We start from the raw sequence: 20,255 nt of genomic DNA, 5'->3' as shown, positions 1-20,255 counted from the left end.
ATTTTTTGATTTCCTCTTTGATTTCTTCATTGATCTCTTGGTTATTTAGTAACGTATTGTTTAGCCTCCATGTGTTTGTGTTTTTTATGTTTTTTTCCCTGTAATTCATTTCTAATCTCATAGCGTTGTGGTCAGAAAAGATACTTGATATGATTTCAATTTTCTTAAATTTACTGTGGCTTGACTTGTGACCCAAGATGTGATCTATCCTGGAGAATGTTCCGTGTGCACTTGAGAAGAAAGTGTAATCTGCTGTTTCTGGATGGAATGTCCTATAAATATCAATTAAATCTATCTGGTCTATTGTGTCATTTAAAGCTTCTGTTTCCTTATTTATTTTCATTTTGGATGATCTGTCCATTGGTGTAAGTGAGGTGTTAAAGTCCCCCACTATTATTGTGTTACTGTCGATTTCCTCTTTTATAGCTGTTAGCAGTTTCCTTATGTATTGAGGTGCTCCTATGTTAGGTGCATATATATTTATAATTGTTATATCTTCTTCTTGGATTGATCCCATGATCATTATGTAGCGTCCTTCCTTGTCTCTTGCAACATTCTTTATTTTAAAGTCTATTTTATCGTATATGAGTATAGCTACTCCAGCTTTCTTTTGATTTCCATTTGCATGGAATATCTTTTTTCATCCCCTCACTTTCAGTCTGTATGTGTCCCTAGGTCTGAAGTGGGTCTCTTGTAGACAGCATATAGATGGGTCTTGTTTTTGTATCCATTAAGCAAGCCTGTGTCTTTTGGTTGGAGCATTTAATCCATTCACGTTTAAGGTAGTTATCGATATGTATGTTCCTATGACCTTTTTCTTAATTGTTTTGCGTTTGTTTTTGTAGGTCCTTTTCTTCTCTTGTGTTTCCCACTTAGAGAAGTTCCTTTCCCATTTGTTGTAGAGCTGGTTTGGCGATGCTGAATTCTCTTAGCTTTTGCTTGTCTGTAAAGCTTTTGATTTCTCCATCAAATCTGAATGAGATCCTTGCCGGGTAGAGTAATCTTGGTTGTAGGTTCTTCCCTTTCGTCACTTTAAGTATATCATGCCACTCCCTTCTGGCTTGTAGAGTTTCTGCTGAGAAATCAGCTGTTAACCTTATGGGAGTTCCCTTGTATGTCATTTGTCATTTTTCCCTTGCTGCTTTCAATAATTTTTCTTTGTCTTTAATTTTTACCAATTTGATTACTATGTGTCTCAGCGTTTTTCTCCTTGGGTTTATCCTGTATGGTACTGTCTGCGCTTCCTGTACTTGGGTGGCTATTTCCTTTCCCATGTTAGGCAAGTTTTCGACTATAATCTCTTCAAATATTTTCTCGGGTCCTTTCTCTCTCTCTCTTCTCCTTCTGGGACCCCTATAATGCAAATGTTGTTGCGTTTAATGTTGTCCCAGAGGTCTCTTAGGTTGTCTTCATTTCTTTTCATTCTTTTTTTCTTTATTCTGTTCTGTAGCAGTGAATTCCACCATTCTGTCTTCCAGGTCATTTATCCGTTCTTCTGTCTCAGTTACTCTGTTATTGATTCCTTCTAGCTTAGTTTTCATTTCAGTTATTGTATTGTTCATCTCTGTTTGTTTGTGCTTTAATTCTTCTAGGTCTTTGTTAAACATTTTTGCATCTTCTCGATCTTTGCCTCCATTCTTTTTCCGAGGTCCTGGATCATTCTCACTATCATTAATCTGAATTCTTTTTCAGGAAGGTTGCCTATCCCCACTTCATTTACTTGTTTTTCTGGGGTTTTATCTTATTTCTTCAACTGGTACATAGCCCTCTGCCTTTTCATCTTGCCTGTCTTTCTGTGAATGTGTTTTTTGTTCCACAGGCTGCAGGATTGTAGTTCTTCTTGCTTCTGCTGTCTGCCCTCTGGTGGATGAGGCTATGTAAGAGGCTTGTGCAAGTTTCCTGATGGGAGGGACTGGTGAGTAGAGGTGACTGCTCTACTTGCTCTGGTGGGCAGATGTCAGTAAAACTTTAATCTGCTTCACTGCTGATGGGTGGGGCTGCGTTCCCTCCCTGTTGGTTGTTTGGCCTGAGGCAACCCAACACTGGAGCCTACTTGGGCTCTTTTGTGGGGCTAATGGCAGACTCTGGGAGGGCTCATGCCAAGGACTACTTCCCAGAACTTCTGCTGCCAGTGTTCTTGTCCCCCAGGTGAGCCACACCCACCCCCCGCCTCTGCAGGAGACCCTCCAACACTAGCAGGTAGGTCTGGTTCAGTCTCCCCTGGGGTCACTGCTTCTTCCCCTGGGTCCCGATGCGCACACTACTTTGTGTGTGCCCTCCAAGAGTGGAGTCTCTGTTTCCCCCTGTCCTATCGAAGTCCTACAGTCAAATCCCACTAGACTTCAAAGTCTGATTCTCTAGGAATTCCTCCTCCCGTTGCCGGACCCCCAGGTTGGGAAGCCTGACATGGGGCTCAGAACCTTCACTCTAGTGGGTGGACTTGTGTGGTATAAGTGTTCTCCAGTCTGTGAGTCACTCACTCACCAGTTATGGGATTTGATTTTACTGTGATTGCGCCCCTCCTACCGTCTCATTGTGGCTTCTCCTTTGTCTTTGGATGTAGGGTATCTTTTTTGGGGAGTTCCAGTGTCTTCCTGTCGATGATTGTCCAGCAGCTAGTTGTGATTCTGGTGTTCTCTCAAGAGGGAGGGAGAGCATGTCCTTCTACTCCACCATCTTAGTTCCTAATCCCCAGGTCATTCTTACTAGCAGGAACGTTTGGGAAAAACATGCCACGATCCCTCCTTTCACAGGACTTTCCAAATGCTCTTCATTCTCCTTGGAACTCTCCTCCTCCCTTCCTCTTCCCGCCATACCAGATTTACTCATCTCCCAACTTTCTACTCGGGCATGACATTAGCAGGAAAGCCTTTCTTCACAACCTCACCCCACCACCACCATGTTCAGGAAGTTTCCTTTGCCCTATGCTCTAATAGGACCACATTCCTTCCCTTCAACATACTCATCCCAGTTTAATATCATGCACTCATTGTGTGATTATTTGGTCATTGTCCCTCCTCTCTCTCTACCAGATTGTGATACTAGGTTCCATGTCTGTTGTCATTCATCATTGCTCCTACAATGTCTAGGCAGTAACTTGGTATCCATGACAATTCCTCAATAATAATTAATACTTGAATGAATGAATGAATGTGGAATGAATTAATGAATGAATTGGCTCTTAAAATTGACAGCAGATGTTGGAGATTAACAAATTATAAACTTGACAGAGTTATTTAGCCTTTACCTGGATATTTTTAGTGCTGGGCAATCGGTTCCACTGCTGGATAGAGTTAGAAAATTCATTTTTCTATTAAATTCAAAACTGACCCCTTGTACCTTCCCACCAATGCTTACAGTTCAGCCTTGTTGGAAACACAATCAGCCTGTTTCCCCTTAATGATATTCCCTTCTAATATTTAAGTATGTGTCCCCTATGTCTTTTCTTCTCCAACGTGAGTAAACACATTTGCTTGATTTGAGATAGTTCTCAGACTTAACTATCCCCTCCTCAGTTTAAGCACACTCTAATGAACACAGAAACAAGACAGAAACGACAGAGCCATGAAACTCTCACGTCTTCAGCATAGTAGCTGTAAATCATTACTTTGAGAAGATGAGATTGTTTTCTTCCTTCTACCAGTTACAGTTTAAATTACAAAGTCATTGAACAACCAAACAGCAATATCTCCAAGAAGGATTGTACCTACAAGGCAATGAATCCACAGGGCACATGGGATTTATTACAAGTGCTTCTACTGGAGCAATTTGTTGACAAATGCCCAAGAAGGAGTATACAGTGATCAGTAATAATAAAACCTTATGGAGATCATTTCCCCAAATGCCGTCTGGGAGAGAAACTGAGCCAGATTCCTTAACCAACGGTAGGTTTTCTGTACATTTCCACTGGTAGCTTTTATATGTCATCTCTGGAGAAATTTCAGATGTTTCAAATCTAAACCTATATCAAAGCTGTTATTTATAAAAATAAAAATAGCGAAAGGGTTCTATTTATCTCTATTCACTAATCCTAGCCAGCAGCTGAAAAGAATTGGAGTTTAAATCCCATTACTCTCTCATAGCCCCTATCCCCCAGGCTACAATGTCAAACTGATACAATTACTTCTGGAATGAGTGAGGAGGTTGTCACACTGACCAACTGTCTCCACTGCTCAGGAAAAGGAGACAGTTAGGAGAATTACATGTCTTTCTAATAGCTGGAAACCTTTCCAAGGGTCACTTTTACAGGTTGCCCCAAAAACCAGAGGCAGAAGGACCATGTCACTGCTTGGCTTTGGGCCCAGGAGGTCAAGTGTCACTTAAGACAGAGTATTAAGAGCTACTTAAGAGTGTGTTTTAAGACAGTGATGCTACTAACTTACAGTGAAATATGGCAGTAAATGACAGCCTGCAATTTGGACATAATCAAATTGCTCATGGGGTCAGGACAATGCAGGATAATACTGACCCAGTATTTTTAAGCTGAGAAAATTAGGGACAGAGCTGAGGCACTGGCTATAGGAATAAAAGGAAAGGATTTATAATAAAAAGAATCCACAATCAGAATTGAAAAATTTTGGAATTGGAAATACTTGATATCTATCTATCTGTCTATCTATCTAATCTATCTTGCTTTTTATTTAGAAAATTTTAAACATTTATATAATTAAAAAGTCAAAACTAAATACAAAGTTATTTTCAAAGAGTTCCCACTTTTATCCCATTTCCATTCCTGTATGCCTACTCACCTCCCATAATCATTTTCATTTGTTTCTGTTTATACTTCTTGTGTAACCTCTTACCAAAAAATTATATATATATATATATATATATATGTATATATATATATATATATATATACACACATACATACACACACATACATATAAAATTTATATTTCACTTATCAATATATCTGGGAAATCACTATCACTTCATTATTTTTCACAACTGCACGGTACTACGTTGTGTGAAACTACCATAGTTTATTCAATTAGTCTCTTAAGAATGAACATTTATGTTGTTTCCAATATTTTGTTTATACAAATAATGCCACAGTGATGAATCTTCTGCATGTGTTTTCATTTTTGTTTTTCATGTTTGTGGAGTGTATCTTCTGGGTAAAATTCCCAGTAGAGAAGTGCTTTGTAAAAAGGCAAAAAAAGAAAATGGTATAGATGATCTTATTTGCAAAGCAGAAATAGAGACACAGACATAGAGAACAAACATATGGATACCAAGGGGTAAGGCGTTGGGGGGGGGATGATTGGGAGATTGGGATTGACATGTATACACTATTGATGCTATGCATAAAATAGATAACTAATGAGAGCCTACTGTATAGCACAGGGAACTCTACTCAATGCTCTGCGGTGACCGAAGTGGGAAGGAAATCCAAAAAAGAGCGGGTATATGTATACGTATAGCTGATTCACTTTGCTGTACAGTAGAAACTAACACAACATTGTAAAGCAACTATACTCCAATAAAAATTAAAAAATAAATAAATAAAAAGGCAAATGCATGAGAAGTTGTGTTAGGTATTGCCAAATTTTTCTCCATGAGGTTGTACCACTTTGCACTCGAGAGAGGAAATGGTTTTGAGTGGCAGAGTGTGGGAAGGAGGCAAGGGAAGAGAACTCTTTTCTAATGTCCCTACAAACCTCTTTGCCCTGTCCAGGCTTGCCCTGTGATTAAACCTCTATTGTCAAGAATGTTTTCCCCTAAATTTGCCGTTTTACATTAGGAAGCCACTGATAACTAGATCTGAAAAACTGGTGACCCCACCACTGTTCTACCCTCCCAGGACTCTTCTCTCCAACTGCAGCCTCTTCCCAGGCTAGGCCAACACAGAGACGAGGAAAAGCTCCTTAGAGCCATCGCCATCAGCAATACCTATCTTTACTGGCCAGTCACTACATGCCACACACTGTGCTAAGCCCTCTCCTTGTGCTCCAGACTCTAACCTTCCTCAGCTTCTCAAGGACTTTCCTTTCTCTCAGTTCCCTCTTTTATGTTTCATAACAGCAACTTCTTCACCACGACTCTGCCACCCACACTCCTACTCCACTGGCTATTTACTATCAGCGTATCAATTCTATACAACACCTCCATCTTTAAAAAGGAAAATAAAACCTCCTGGAGCCTTATCTGTCTCCAGTTACTACCTATTTTTTGCTCTCTTCTAGGCCCAATTTTTCAGAAGTGTTATCTCCACTCCCTCATCCCCTATAGCACAACTTAATCCACTGCAGAATGGATTCCTCCTCCAATATGTCACTCAATCTTCTCTTTTTAAACTGACCAGCAAACATCACGTTGCCTGTTCCTGTGGATGTTTTTCTCTCACCTCCATTATCCTTTGGCAATTTTCAACACTTCTGAGCCCCCTCATTCTTGAACTGTTCTTCTTTGGTAGCTTCTAACAGCACAATGTCTTTATGCCCTCTTCCCTCTTTGACTGTTTTTGATAGTTTTTCCTATGGGACCTGTTCTTATGATTTCCGAATAGGCGAGTTCCTTAGAGCTCAGAACTAAACCATTTTTGTCTCTCCGCTCTCTAGTGATCTCATCTATTCTTGTGGCCTTTCCTCATGATGCCCATACTTACTTTTCTCCATCCCAGTCCTCTTCTACGAGCTTTAGACTCACATATCTTACTGATGACTTGACAGCTCTACTCTGTCTCTTTAGCAGCATCTCAATACAGCATGTCCAAAATGGAACTCCTGATTCTCCTCCCTAAACCTATGTCCCCAACACTAGGGGACAGCCTTAATTTTGCCATTTTCTTTAATTCCCACACGAAATTCATGAGCAAATCTGATTGTTCTGCCTTAAATTGTTTCTGCAGTAGGTTACATCTCCCCACTTCCCCTGCCTCTCCTGGAGGTCATCTGCCATGATCTCTTGCTTGAACTACTGCAACATGCCTGGTCCTCCCTCCTTCACTGCTGCCCCTCAGTCCATGCTCCACCAAACAGCCAGAAAGATGTTAAATATAAATTAGGTCAAGTGACTGTTCATATCTTGCCATTACTATCACGAAGTCATATTACTATCATAACTATCAGTAGCTTTTAATTGAACCAGAATAAGCAAACTCTTAAAGCCTTTGCATGTCTGGCCTTTGAATATTTCTCCAATGGTCATCTCATCCTACTACTACCAGATACACTGATTTTCTTTCTGTTACTCAGATGCACTTAGGTTCTTCTCTCCCACTCTACATTGTTAGTTTCTTTTTGTCCTTTAAGATTCAGCATAAATGTCACTTTTATAAGGAAGGCTTCTCTGACCTCCTTATAAAGGACATAGCTCCTGCCCTGTCCTCTCATTTTCATGTTTGTTTCCATCATAGTACCTACTGCTGTTTGCTGAGGCTTTTTGGCCACCTGCCTCCACTCTACGAATATCTTCTGATGTATCCCCAGCACCTACCACATTGCCTGATAAATGGTAGGCACTCAATAATACTTTCTGAACAAATGAATTAATTAATGGATGAATGTAAACTCTACAAGAGCAGGGACCATTTCTGCCGCATCCACACCAGTGTCCTCACTGCCTTGCACAAAAGAGAAACTCAATAAATATGTGCTGAACTAATTATTTAACCCCTATCTTAGAGCCAAGGAAACTGAGATTTACAGAGTTTAAGCAACCTCTCCCTGATCACACAGGGAGTAAAGAGACAAAGCCACGACTTAAACCCGAATGTCTGACAACTCAATCCTTGAAATATTAGCACTGGAAGGGACTTTGGAGATTATCTTGTCTAACAGCTTGATTTTACAAATGAAGAAAATGAAGCTCAGGATGGTTTACAAGAAAATGAATAACCCTACATTTCTGTGGGTTTCACTTTATTTTAACTGCTGGTGAAAAGTGACTTATATTGCAGGAAGACAAACCATTCTTATTTACATTCAAAATGTCAAATCCCATTTGCACTCAGAGTACCATCACCTTGCAAAAGCTCTATCAACTTAACCTGCACAGAAAATAAAAGCTAAAAGCAGAATATGAGGAGACCTGGAATATTACATCCACTGTCTTTTCTCTGCAGCCTTGATCAAACACCCTGATTTGCTGCAACCATTCCAAGATGGAGTGTTCTGAATTCTAAAATAGCTTAGCACCAAATGTGTCATAATTATCTGAAACTATATTTAGAATGACGAAGTTTGCCATGAAATCTAAAATATGCTTCAAATGTCAGTCTTATTTTTAATTAATATGCCAATCCACCTTTGCAATAATCAAGTTTTACAGTCTCCCAGTGTTGGATAACTTGGATGCTATTTGTGTGTGTCTTTTTAATCTCACAATTATGATAATGTAGTTCTCTCACAGATCCTTCCTTCTCCTACAGATTGTCAAAGGAAATCTGATTTCATCCCAGTGGTATATTTTGTCTAGAAAACCAATGGTTTGAAATGAAGTGTCCTGTCATACTGGCCACAAGTTAACAAAATCATTTTAACAGCACCACATTTACCATTCTTATGATCTGAAATTCGTTGTAAGAGGGCAATATGTTATAGTGCTTTAGTCCACCTCTTTCTTCATATTTAAATTCTAGGGTAATAGAAATGGAAGCCCCAGATTTTAAAGAAATACGCATTTTATTTTTTAAAGTGGATAATGAGTTTTAAAACATTGGCCAAATATAAAATGCTTCGCTCATTTCATATTCCTTTTTAAGTACCTTCTGTGTTTTCCATTGAATTTTTAATATTTAATATTTGATAGAAAAAATGTTAAATAGTCATGTGGAGCCCCATAACAATCCTGTTACCTTCTCAAATTGCACTGTATGAACAGAAAGCTCATCTGCTGATATTGACTTTCCTACCTTTACAGACTCATTTGTTGAGAGAGACAACAATTTGCTGGGGGTTTCACACACATTACATGTGAACTGAACTGGTGTCTTGAGACTTTTCTGCCATTGCAAATAGTAAGATATCAGTTGTAGACTAAGTAAGATTGCCACGAGAAACAAGAAAAGTACACAACTGAGAGTGTTTAGAAACCTTTTTTAGCAACTTGACATAGTAATTTTGTTTGTTTCACCTATAAAAACTTAGGTGTGTATTTTGTGTATTTTTGTTTACTAGTAATTTACTTTTATTGTACCTTAAAAAGGTATTCCTCAACAGTTTGGAAATTCAAAAACTGCTACTTCCCCAGTGATGGTTTGAAAACCACTGTCATAGACAAATGTCTTAGTTTACTTGTTACAAAGAACAACGTCACTAGGAATAGAGACTACAAACAAACCCAAAAAACCTTTAGTGCGTGTGAGAAGCCATTGGTGTATGTTGTTAGGTCAATGATACTCACTTGGTTCTTGCTCAGCTGAACTGAAATAAAACAGGCAACCTTCGGACTCAGGTCTCCTGTAGCATCATGGTGTTGCCAAGAACAGAAACTCCAAGCGGTCATTTGGTAACAATCCTCAAGATTATAAGGCTGAAAGGCATTGTTCTGTCCTCAGGTCATAATGTAGACTTCAGATCTCTCATCTGATGTGGCTGAATATCTGTTCACCCTTTATTACCTTTAAGAAGACAATAACACAGACTGTATTAGAAGAGTATAGTATGCTTTTAAATACTTGTTGGGGTGTTTGCTTATAAATTTATCAGTAAATATCTAATGCATACCTCATATGTGCCAGATAAGACACTAGGTGCAAAAACCTTGCCCTCCTAGACCCTGCTGTCTAATAGAGAAATCAAATACTAAGCAAGCAATTACATAAATAAATTTAAGGTTGAAACTGTGATAAATGCTATGCAAATTTTAGGGCAATTATACTATGAAATTTATAGCAGATGGAATCTGACCTTTAAAGGATTGGGAAAGACTTGCCCAGAGGATACGTCCTTTAGCTGGGACCTGAGGAGGACTAGGAAAGCAGTGAAGAGTGACAGGGAGAGCTGTCCAGGCAGAGGAAAACTAGGTCACTGCTTGCTTCCGTGGAGCCTGTTTTATTGTGTGTGTATTCACTTCTTAATGGAAAACACTGGACCCACATAATTATACAGTTGACCCCTGAACAACACAGGTTTGAACTGCACGGGGTCACTTATACGTGGATTTTTTTCAATAGTAAATACTATCGCACTACACAATCTAAGGTTGGTTGAATCCACGGATACAGAGGAACCTCCAATAGAGAGGGCCATTGATGATAAGTTAAACGTGGACTCTTTCGACTACGTGGAGGGTGGACGCCCCTAACTCCATGCTGTTCAAGGATCAATTGTACTTTAAACATTAAAATCTTGCTCTTAGCTTCCACATATCCCCTGAACTCTTTTTTTGATATTTCCCCCATCAACGCCCATCCAGCCCTAAAATGCTACTTAGAGTAGTGCTATACCAGCAAGCATGGGCAGGATTAGGGTTTTCCTTTAATCTATACAGCTTCTAAAACCTGTGCTTCCACAAACTCTCTTTGCTCCAGCTTTCGGTCGCTGCCTCTCAAATCCCTGCCCCCAATAAGATTCATAATGTGCAATGAACTTCAGCCTGACAGTTCCCATATCTCAAGCTCTTGCTCCATTTGGCCTGGGTGGGATCATTTCTAGTTACAGAGGTGGACCATATGACCCAGGCTAGGCCATTTGAACAGTGCACGTTCCTGATGCATTGTGACAGGCTTATGAGAACCAACAAAAAAGATGAACGTTTCCAATATAGTAGAAAAAAGTATGAGAAATGGAGAGAAACAATTTTTGATTATGTTGTTTCAATCTCCTACACAGACTTTCTTTTTTCTTGAAATATATTTGACATATAATGTTGTAAAAACTTAAGATATACAACATGTTGATACAATACATTTATATATTGTAGTATGATTGCCATCGTAGTGATAATTACCACCTCCATCACATCACATAATTATCATTTCTTTTTAGTGGTTGGAATAATTATGATCTAGTATCTTGGAAAGTTTGATGATTATAATATAATATTGTGGTCTATATTTACTATACTGCACATTAGATCTCTAGGACTTATTTATTACTAGTTGCAATTTGTACCCTTAAACAATACCTCTCCTATCCCCCCTCCCATCCCCTGCTAACCACCATTTTACTCTCTGGTTTTACAAGTTTGGCTTTTTTAGATTCCACATATAAGTGATATTATACAGTATTTGTCATTCTTTGTCTGACTTATCTCACTTAGCCTAATGTCCTCAAAGTCCATCCATGTTGCAAATGGCAGGATGTCCTTTAATACAGACTTTCTCGAAGCCAGATGTATCCCTGGAATTTTTCATTAAATGAGATAATGACTCTCCTCACTTTTTTTTTCTTAGTGAGTTTTTGGGTTAGGTTTTCTTTCATTTGCAAATCAGAGTCCTAACTTTCATGTATCTATAGCCTATGTCAGTCTTCTGATTCAGGTATTAGCAGCAGGTGTGTGAAAAGCAATGACCAAAGTCCTGAAGCGTCCAGCAGAAGGCAAGGTTATCACACTTCAGGAACAGTGAGGTGTCAAGCCACTCCAGCCAAAGGCTACCAGGTACACATCCGTGGATGAACAAGTTGGAGGTTTATTAGCAAAGGAGAACACCCACCACAAGGAACTCAATAAGAGAGTATTAGAAAGGACTTATGGTATTTTGAGGCAGGGTCTAAGGAAGTAGGGGCTCTCTCTGGATCGAAGGCTGTCTGAAAGAGGCAATGATTCTATAATAGGTTATCTCAATAAATTGTACCTATAAATAAGGCAGACTAGAGTGAGCTGTAATTGGTAAAGAAGTAGCAGTCCTTCATATTAGCCAAGAAAGGGGATGTTTGGTACTTTGTGGATTACACCGTGATTTTATTTTTCTTTGCGCTCAACAAAATTATGAAGTGGGCTCGAGTTTTCTCATTTTATCACGGGCTGAGAGTGCTCTTGCCTGATGCTCGTGTTCTGTGAGATTGTTTATGTCCAACAGGAGAATAGCATGTCTAGCTGTGAGCACCAGGCCAGCTTCCAACAACACTGAGGGCTGGCTGTGAGCATCAGACCAGTTCCTGGATGTCAGGGTCTGCTGTTTTTCTCTTTCTTGTAAGGTAAGAGATGCAAAATCACAGTGTAAGGGGTCTAGACCCCTTTTAGGTTGAACTTGGCACTTCTGTTCCCAGCAGCCACTCTTTGCACAGGCAGAATAGGAAGCTCTCCTCCTCATTTTGTTTGGAGAGGGCTAAGAAGGCTTTGGTAAAACACCTTAATTTTTCTGCAGCTGAATAATAATGACAGAATTCCCATTAACAAGGATCAAACTTTCTCACTGCCTAATGAAAGAAATGTCATAAAATTCAAATTCCCCCAGTAAAGGCAACACATTATTTAACTCTGACATCTCCCAATAAAGAAATGGTGACCCACAAGACAGACAGTATTTTGATGATTACTCCAAAAGGAAGTATGAAGGAATCTCATTCCTTGACTCAGCATAGCATGCATGGAGGAATCCTAAGTTCTTCTTTCCCACACAGGGGGTGACCTCATTCCCCTTGATGATGCCCCATCCTCCTCTCCCACCTACCACACAAGGGACCACCAGGAGGTTAAAGACAGAGAGAAAGGGCAATTTTAAGCCAAGAGTAGCTCACCTAGGAACCAGGAGGCCGAGCTCCCACCTCAAGGAAATGTAGCTCCATGCTTCGTTACCTGCACTGCAGAGCTGACAGGAAATGCAACAGGTTTGCCAAACCCAGTCTTTCTCCCACAAAGTTTAGGGGCCTGTACAGCTACTCCTGTATATATTGCAAACATATCTCTTTAACTTCCACTAAGCACTTTGACTTCTTTCCTTCCTGCTGTAGAACACATCATAATGCCATAGTAATTTCCCTTCTGAATAGTCCTTTGACCTCAATAATGACATCAGGCCAGAACACATGGGAAAGTATTGGAATAATTTGATTTCTACCAGAAGGTTCTATCCCTCTCCTGTCACCTCTCATTTTCCTTCTGCTCCTGAAACAGGTATCAACTCTTCTTAGCCATATTTCTTCCCACTTACCCTATGAAGAAAAGACTGGGGTTGGAAGACCCAAGTGTGATTTATTTTCTTTCTTTTATTGCCAGAAAGATCTATTCATACTGTATGACCCATTTCATCCTCTTTAATCTTTCTTTCTAATTATTCTCCACAAACTGGAAAGTAAAGGATTCACTCATTCATTTATTCATTCAATAACAAACACTTATGGCTAGGCACTCAGTGAATGAGACTGATATCAGATAGTTTCTTGATAAATAAAAGGAACAGAAAGGAGTCTGTGAGCCCTGGACATAACAGGTGGTGGGTAGGAGGTCCTCATCAAGGGAGACAAGGGGCAAAGAAAGGAGAGCATTGTCTTTCGTTACTTTCACAATCATGCCCTGTTGGGATGTTCAGCCTCAGCACTCCCAGTCGCGTCACTGTGAGCCAATGAATGCAAAACTTTTAGGGAAGAGACTTAACTCATGATCCTTAGGATATGAAGACTCTGGTTCCAGCCACTACCGAAGTGACCTGGAGAACTGCAACATTCTCATTTGAGAACACGGGACAGTTAATGTGCTACTGTGGAAATCAAAACTAAACACTAAAAAATGTAGCTCTGAAATAGTGTAGTCCAAGAAACTCTGAGGTTTGGACTGAGATATGTTTGTTGTAGGATAAGAATAGGTATGTTAATCTCATGCAATTTTATCCTTTGGGTTTCTCTGGCATTTTTAAGTGAAGTGATCTTATTTTCAATAACCTTAATAAAATTTGAGTTTGAGAGAAGCATAAAAAAATCCGTATTTCATCCCAGGTCAATGTTCTGCTCTATTTTAATTTTTAAGGCAGTGTGAAGAAAAGAGGTTCAAAAAATAAAACAAAGAACATCTCTGCTAATGGTGAAAACTGATGTGCAGTGGGGTATGTATTTTGAAGCACATGAACTTCCAACATAAATGAGATTTTTGTAGCTTGCCCCTAGGTGGTAAAAAGGTTACTGTAAAAATTGTTTAAGTTGTCCTCAAAATTATAATATATTTAGAAAGAAAAAATGAAACTTGAACTGTAAACTTTTGGAGGCTCAGTTGTTGGTATGTGATCATATGTGTGCTTTTTTTCAGTTTTACATTCTTTATTTTTACAGAAAAATATAGCATTGTAGGTATCTGAGAGGGAGAAACCACAGAGAGCTACAGTAAGAAATACCCAGCTATGTATCAGTTTCAATCTGCCTTTTGCCTATATCTGCCACATTTTAGTCTGCCCATGTTTCTGCTATTCATCTACTGTTGGAGAAAACTCCCACTGGTATCGTACACAATGTCCACAGGTATTATAAATATCCTTTCATTTTCCTCCACTGAGGGATAAAGCACGGGGTCAATTCAAAGTCAATCTTAAATTTTTAAGGCAGGCAAGTATATCATTTGCATACAGATCAGCAAGCTGTCCTTTACTTAGGGAAAGATTTACAGATACTTTAAAATCAGGCCTAATCTAGAAAACAAACAAGCACAAAGCTAAAACTAAGCCGAGAGAAAGAAACAGAGAGAGGACAGATCAAATTGTAATAGCTTTGAATGTTTGTCACAGAAGAAAATTCTTTCTGTAAATTGCTTTTGGTTAAGAATCCAAAAGCCCCAATGTGAACTAAATTGGAGACCATGATACGGGAGTGCTCAGGAGTGACTCTGAGCTGCTTGGCATCATTGTAATTTAAGTTACCACCATAAAATGTAGTTTTCAGGAACTGATTGGCTTGGAGGTTTTGTTGTTGTTACTTAAATAAAATCTTTTCAATTATCTTTGGCTGGATCATTGCACATTTGCAGTTTGTTTCGGTCAAACAGAACTTATCTGTAAATGTCATCCTCTGAAAGTCATTCGTCTTCTGCCCACCCTGAGGAAAAATTGCAGTATCCTAGGAGAAGCCAGAGCAGAAGATCAGGACACTGGCCCATGCCCTGCTCTCAGGACTTAGTCAAGGAGATCACTCTCTCAGACCCCCTAAGGGGGCTGCCTGCTTGGCCAGAAATCAGAATGAAAGAGCAGGGGAGAAAGAGCTACAAAAACAAACCACACTTAGTCAAAGTGAGTCAGTGTCTGCGTGAACACAGTTTTGGTGCCGCCAGACCCTGGAGACGCCAGAACTGGCTGTTACTCTCCCCAGGACTTTCTCTACCTGCATCCTCACCCCTCCATCCACCAACGGCCATGCTGAGGTTGAGCCTTTTACTCTTCTCAGGACATTTCATGGCCTCTCACACTAGTCCTGATTTAAACCCATTTTGCAAAAAGAATCAGCTTTTCACAATTTCTAAGGCCTCGGCTTAAAGGGTAAACTCCTAGAAGCAAACGATTAGTCTTTTAACAACTACCAAAAAATACTTTAAAAAAAAATTGTCATTATAAAGTTAATTACAAAAAATATACAATTATTACCATCACAAAAAACCTCCCATAATTACATAATTACAAAAAAAAAAGGAAAAGAGCCCTGACAGTTTGGTTTCATACTGGTAAGGCATGAGGGAGTCTTCCTAACATCCTATAAACATTATCTGGGGCATTGTTTCCTGAACATGCTCTGGAAGTGCTGTTTTCCTTGAGCTGTTAGTAGGTATTTCACACACACACACACACACACACACACACACACACACAGAGGCACAACGTTTAAAACTCTAGGGGAAAGAGAATTTCTATGAGGTGTCAATATGTTTATGTGAACTTTGGATCTCTAAAATACAAATAGTATATATAATACATCATTTTCCAAACCTATTTGTCCACAGAAATCTTTTCTGAAGCATGTGCCTACGTATAACCCTTTCCCCTTTGGCCACATCAACTCAACCACGAGATAATCAGATACAAGTACGTGTTCAGCATCACTGCTTTAGTTGTTCCAGACGCTTCCTTGGACGCCACATCACACGCCCTTCCATTCCTACCTCCTGTCCATCCTCCTCCTAATCCCACTCGAATCATTTCAGCTGGCTCTCTCTACCTGTTTTCAAGACTTGACTCAGGCATGTTCTCTTCAAGAAGTGTCTTTGACTTTTCACAGCTTCCACCCTGTATTAGTTTATAGGCTACTGTAATAAATGACCAACAACTGAGCGGCGTATAACAACAGAAATGCATTCCCACATAATTGTAGAGGTCAGAAGTCTGAGGTCAAGGCGTTGGGGGAACCACACTCCCTCCGAAGGCACTAGGGGAGAGTCCTGGCTTGCCTCTGCCAGCTGGGTGGCTGTAAGCATTCCTTAGCTTTTGGCAACAAAACTCTTTCCACCTCCATCCTCACATGGCCTTCTCTTCTATGTCTTTGTCTTCTTTTCTGTCTCTTACAGGGACACTGCAATAGGATTAAGACCCACCCTAATCCAGAATGATCCATCTGGAGATCCTTAACTTAATTATATCTGCAAAGACTCCTTTTCCAAATAAGGCCAGATTTACAGGTTCTGGGTGGACGTACGTTTGGGAGAGTCACCATTCGACCCACTAGACAGCCCCAGGCTGAGCCCATGTCCCCTTCACCATCCACCCCCGCTGCTTCCCCAGGACCTTTGACAGGTCCGTATCACAGCACTTGCCCTGCTGCGTTATAATGACTGTGCCCTATCCCTCATCACACCACCCGTCCCGTGAGGCCCTGAGCACAGCATCAGTGCTTGATCTGTCTTCCAATTTCCATCAACTGATGCATAGTGGTGTTTCCATAAACGTCTGAATGAACGAATGAACTATCCTTCCTGCACCGTTAAGACTGTTGTTATTTAGCGTACTTCCCTTCCCCGCGTAGTCATTATATGATTACTCAAAGACCCCAAAATCACAGTTGTTCTCAAATAGTTACCGTTTTAAAAATTTTCAAGGGATTGATTCATAATTTGCCACCCGGTGGGAAATGCTTGCCCTGTTAGAAAAAGGCTGGCAGTGGCGCACTGGCATTGTTTTGATAACTGGCCTCATTACTGTTAATGTACTGAAAGGGCAGAGAAATGTCTTGAAATGTGCAATTGTTGTCCAAAGAATCAATTACTACACTGTTCACCTGCCATGACTGTTATCCACCAATGGCACTGGATTCACAGAGTGTTGGAAAGGTTGGTGGTCGTCTTGTTTTGAAGTGACTAGCACTTTTGCCTATGTCCTGCCCCCAACACAGCAGGTCCCGATAGGTTATTTACCCCCATAGTGAGGAAATGTAGACATTTTCAAAGACTGTTCTTTGCCCTCCAGATACTGATAACTGATCTGGGGTGAAGAGAAATATAAACAGCTCTCTTCAGTGCCCTGAGGTATGCGAAAGGCACCATGTGTGGGGTGCGGCCCCTCCTGCACGCAATCCACATTGTACAGAGCTTCCAAAAGTGTCCAGAGCAGAGCCTTTGCGACTCTTTGATGCAAATTCAAAGCCCTTAGTGTGATGTATACGGGTCTTCCTTTCCTCAGCTCTTCAGCCTCACTTCTCTCTCCAGAACATGCTTCAGCCTCACGCACTATGTGTCGGTTCCCAACGTGCCACGTTCCCTTTCTTCTCCAGGCCTCTGAACATGCTGTGAACTCTGCCAATGCCACCGTCTGCTGCCTCCTCTCTGCTCCCCTGCCCCCCTCTCCTGTCCACACTATTGGGGTGTCACCTGGCTGATTCATCTTTTGAGTATCAACCTAGATGGTACCTCCCCTACAAAGCCTTCCTTGAACCACCCAAGTCAGAAGTGAATGCCCTTCTTTTTATTTATTTATTTATTTATTTATTTATTTATTTATTTATTTGGCTGTGTTGGGTCTTCGTTTCTGTGCAAGGGCTTTCTCTAGTTGCGGCAAGCGGGGGCCACTCTTCATCGCGGTGTGCGGGCCTCTCACTATCGCGGCCTCTCTTGTTGCAGAGCACAAGCTCCAGACGCACAGGCTCAGTAGTTGTGGCTCACGGGCCTAGTTGCTCCGCGGCATGTGGGATCTTCCCAGACCAGGGCTCGAACCCATGTCCCCTGCATTGGCAAGCAGATTCTCAACCACTGTGCCACCAGGGAAGCCCAGTAAACGCCCTTCTTGATTATGCTCTTAAAGCTCTTATATATGACCCTTCAACACTGTGTTGCAGTTGCCTGCTTGCTCATCTGTCTCTTCCATTAGACTGGGGGCAACCCGAGAGCACGGCCACGTCTTGGTACACAGAAGGGATTCAGTACAGACTTGTGGAATGAAGGAAGGAAGTGTCTTCCAGAACTAGCCGAGGGCTTCCTTGTCTGCTTGGACAGGGATCCACCCCATCCTCCTCAGTCTCTTCTCCTCCTCCCTACAAGTTTGTGCTCACATACAGGTTGACAGATCTGGGTCAGTCAAACTCCCAGCAGCACGCAGCAGAACGCACCCGCTCATCTGCTTCTATATGCGTCCAGCCATGGGGAAAGGTGATCTGTTTTCTGACTTTGATGCTTGTTGCATTTTAATGAAAATAAAAATGCCATTTCCTTTTCTTACATTAATGCTGAGAGAAGGCTCCTGGATAAGCAGAGTCACCAAACTTCCTTTCCTTCTTTTTTTTCTGTGCCTCCCATACCACGTTTAGATTCCATTGCTTGTTGCATCAGAATAAATCATCAGGGCCTGCCCAAATTTAAGCAGCAGCTAGCTTTCCTGGTTTTTCCTGTTGGCTGGATAGGCTTTTTGCGAACGGGCTCTCATGCAGAAGAGGCTGCTTCAAGATATGTTCTAAATGCCCACAGAATGTTGTTATGCCATCTAAATGGGGTTCATTTGTTTATTGAACAAAAAATGTGTACAATGAATGAATGAATGAATGAATGATGTCTTCCAAAACTGAGTGCCCTCTGTTTATTTGGCCCTCTGGTAATTAGCAATCTGGCCTGGGCCCTGTTCTGGAAGAGGTAGAATGAGATATCTATTAATCTTTCTTCATGATCCATCACTTTTAAGACATAAAACTTAGATAATCACACTGTTCTTTGACCCTATGAAGACTAGGCAGTATCTGGAGTTAATATCCTTTTGTTTCATAATCAGGTACGTTTTTCATTCCCTAGGCCATAAATTAAACTATAATAGATTTTTAAAAAAGAAATGCTGGGTTTATTTATATATTAGGAAAAAAAAGACTTTTTGTTACAGCAGGCTTAGAGTCACAGAAAAATTGAGAAGAGATACAGAGATTTCCCATATACCCCCTATGTATGCGTATGTCCCCACCCAGACATAGCTTTCCTCGCTATCAACATCCCCGACCAGAGGGGTACATTTGTTACAACTGATGAACCTATACCATAATCAAAATCACCCAAACACCATAGTTTACATTAGGGTTCACTCTTGGTGTTGAACATTCTATGTTTGGACAAATGTGTAATAACATGTATCCATCATTATAGTGTCATATGAAGCAGTTTCACTGCCCTAAAAGTTCTCTGTGCTCCTCCTATTCGCCTGCCCCGCCTAGCTCCGCCATCTATCCTCTGGCAACCACTGATCTTTTTACTGTCTCCACAGTTTTGCCTTTTCCAGAATGTCATACAGTTGAAATCCTACAGTATTTAGACTTTACAGCTTAGCTTCTTTCATTTAGTAACATGCATTTAAGTTTTCTCCATGTCTTCATGGCTTGATAGTCCATTTCTTCTTAATGCTGAATAGTATTCCATTGTCTGGGTATACAAAAGTTTATCCATTCAACTACTGAAGGACATCTTGGTTGCTTCCAAGTTTCGGGAATTATGAATAAAGCTGCTATAGACATCTGTGTGCAGGTTTTTGTGTGGACATAAGTTTTCAATTCCTTTGGGTAAGTAACAAGAAGCACGGTTGCTGGATCATATGGTAAGAGGATGCTTAGTATTTTAGAACCTACCCAACTGTCTTCCAAAGTGCCGGTACCATTTTGCATTCCCACCAGCAATGAATGAGAGTTCCTATTACTACACATCCTCACCAGCATTTGGTGCTGTCAGTGCTCCAGACATTGACCATTCTAATATGTGTGTAGTAGTATCTCACTGTTGTTTTAATTTTCATTTTCCTAATGACATATGATGCTATCACAAATTTTTCAAGGAAGAGCCTTTGTCCTTCCTACTTGGAAACTCTGGAAGGAAGATTACCTCTTCAGTTCTCAGCTGCTTGCTCTATAAGGGTAAATATAGGAAAACAGTGATAATAGGGATTTTAGATATGTTTTTTCAGGTTCATATCCTGATTGATAATTCCCCCAGGAGCAAAC

The sequence above is a fragment of the Balaenoptera acutorostrata genome, chromosome 6 (genome assembly GCF_949987535.1).
Source record: "Balaenoptera acutorostrata chromosome 6, mBalAcu1.1, whole genome shotgun sequence".
Classification (NCBI taxonomy): domain Eukaryota; kingdom Metazoa; phylum Chordata; class Mammalia; order Artiodactyla; family Balaenopteridae; genus Balaenoptera; species Balaenoptera acutorostrata.
This window is presented reverse-complemented; position numbering follows the sequence as displayed.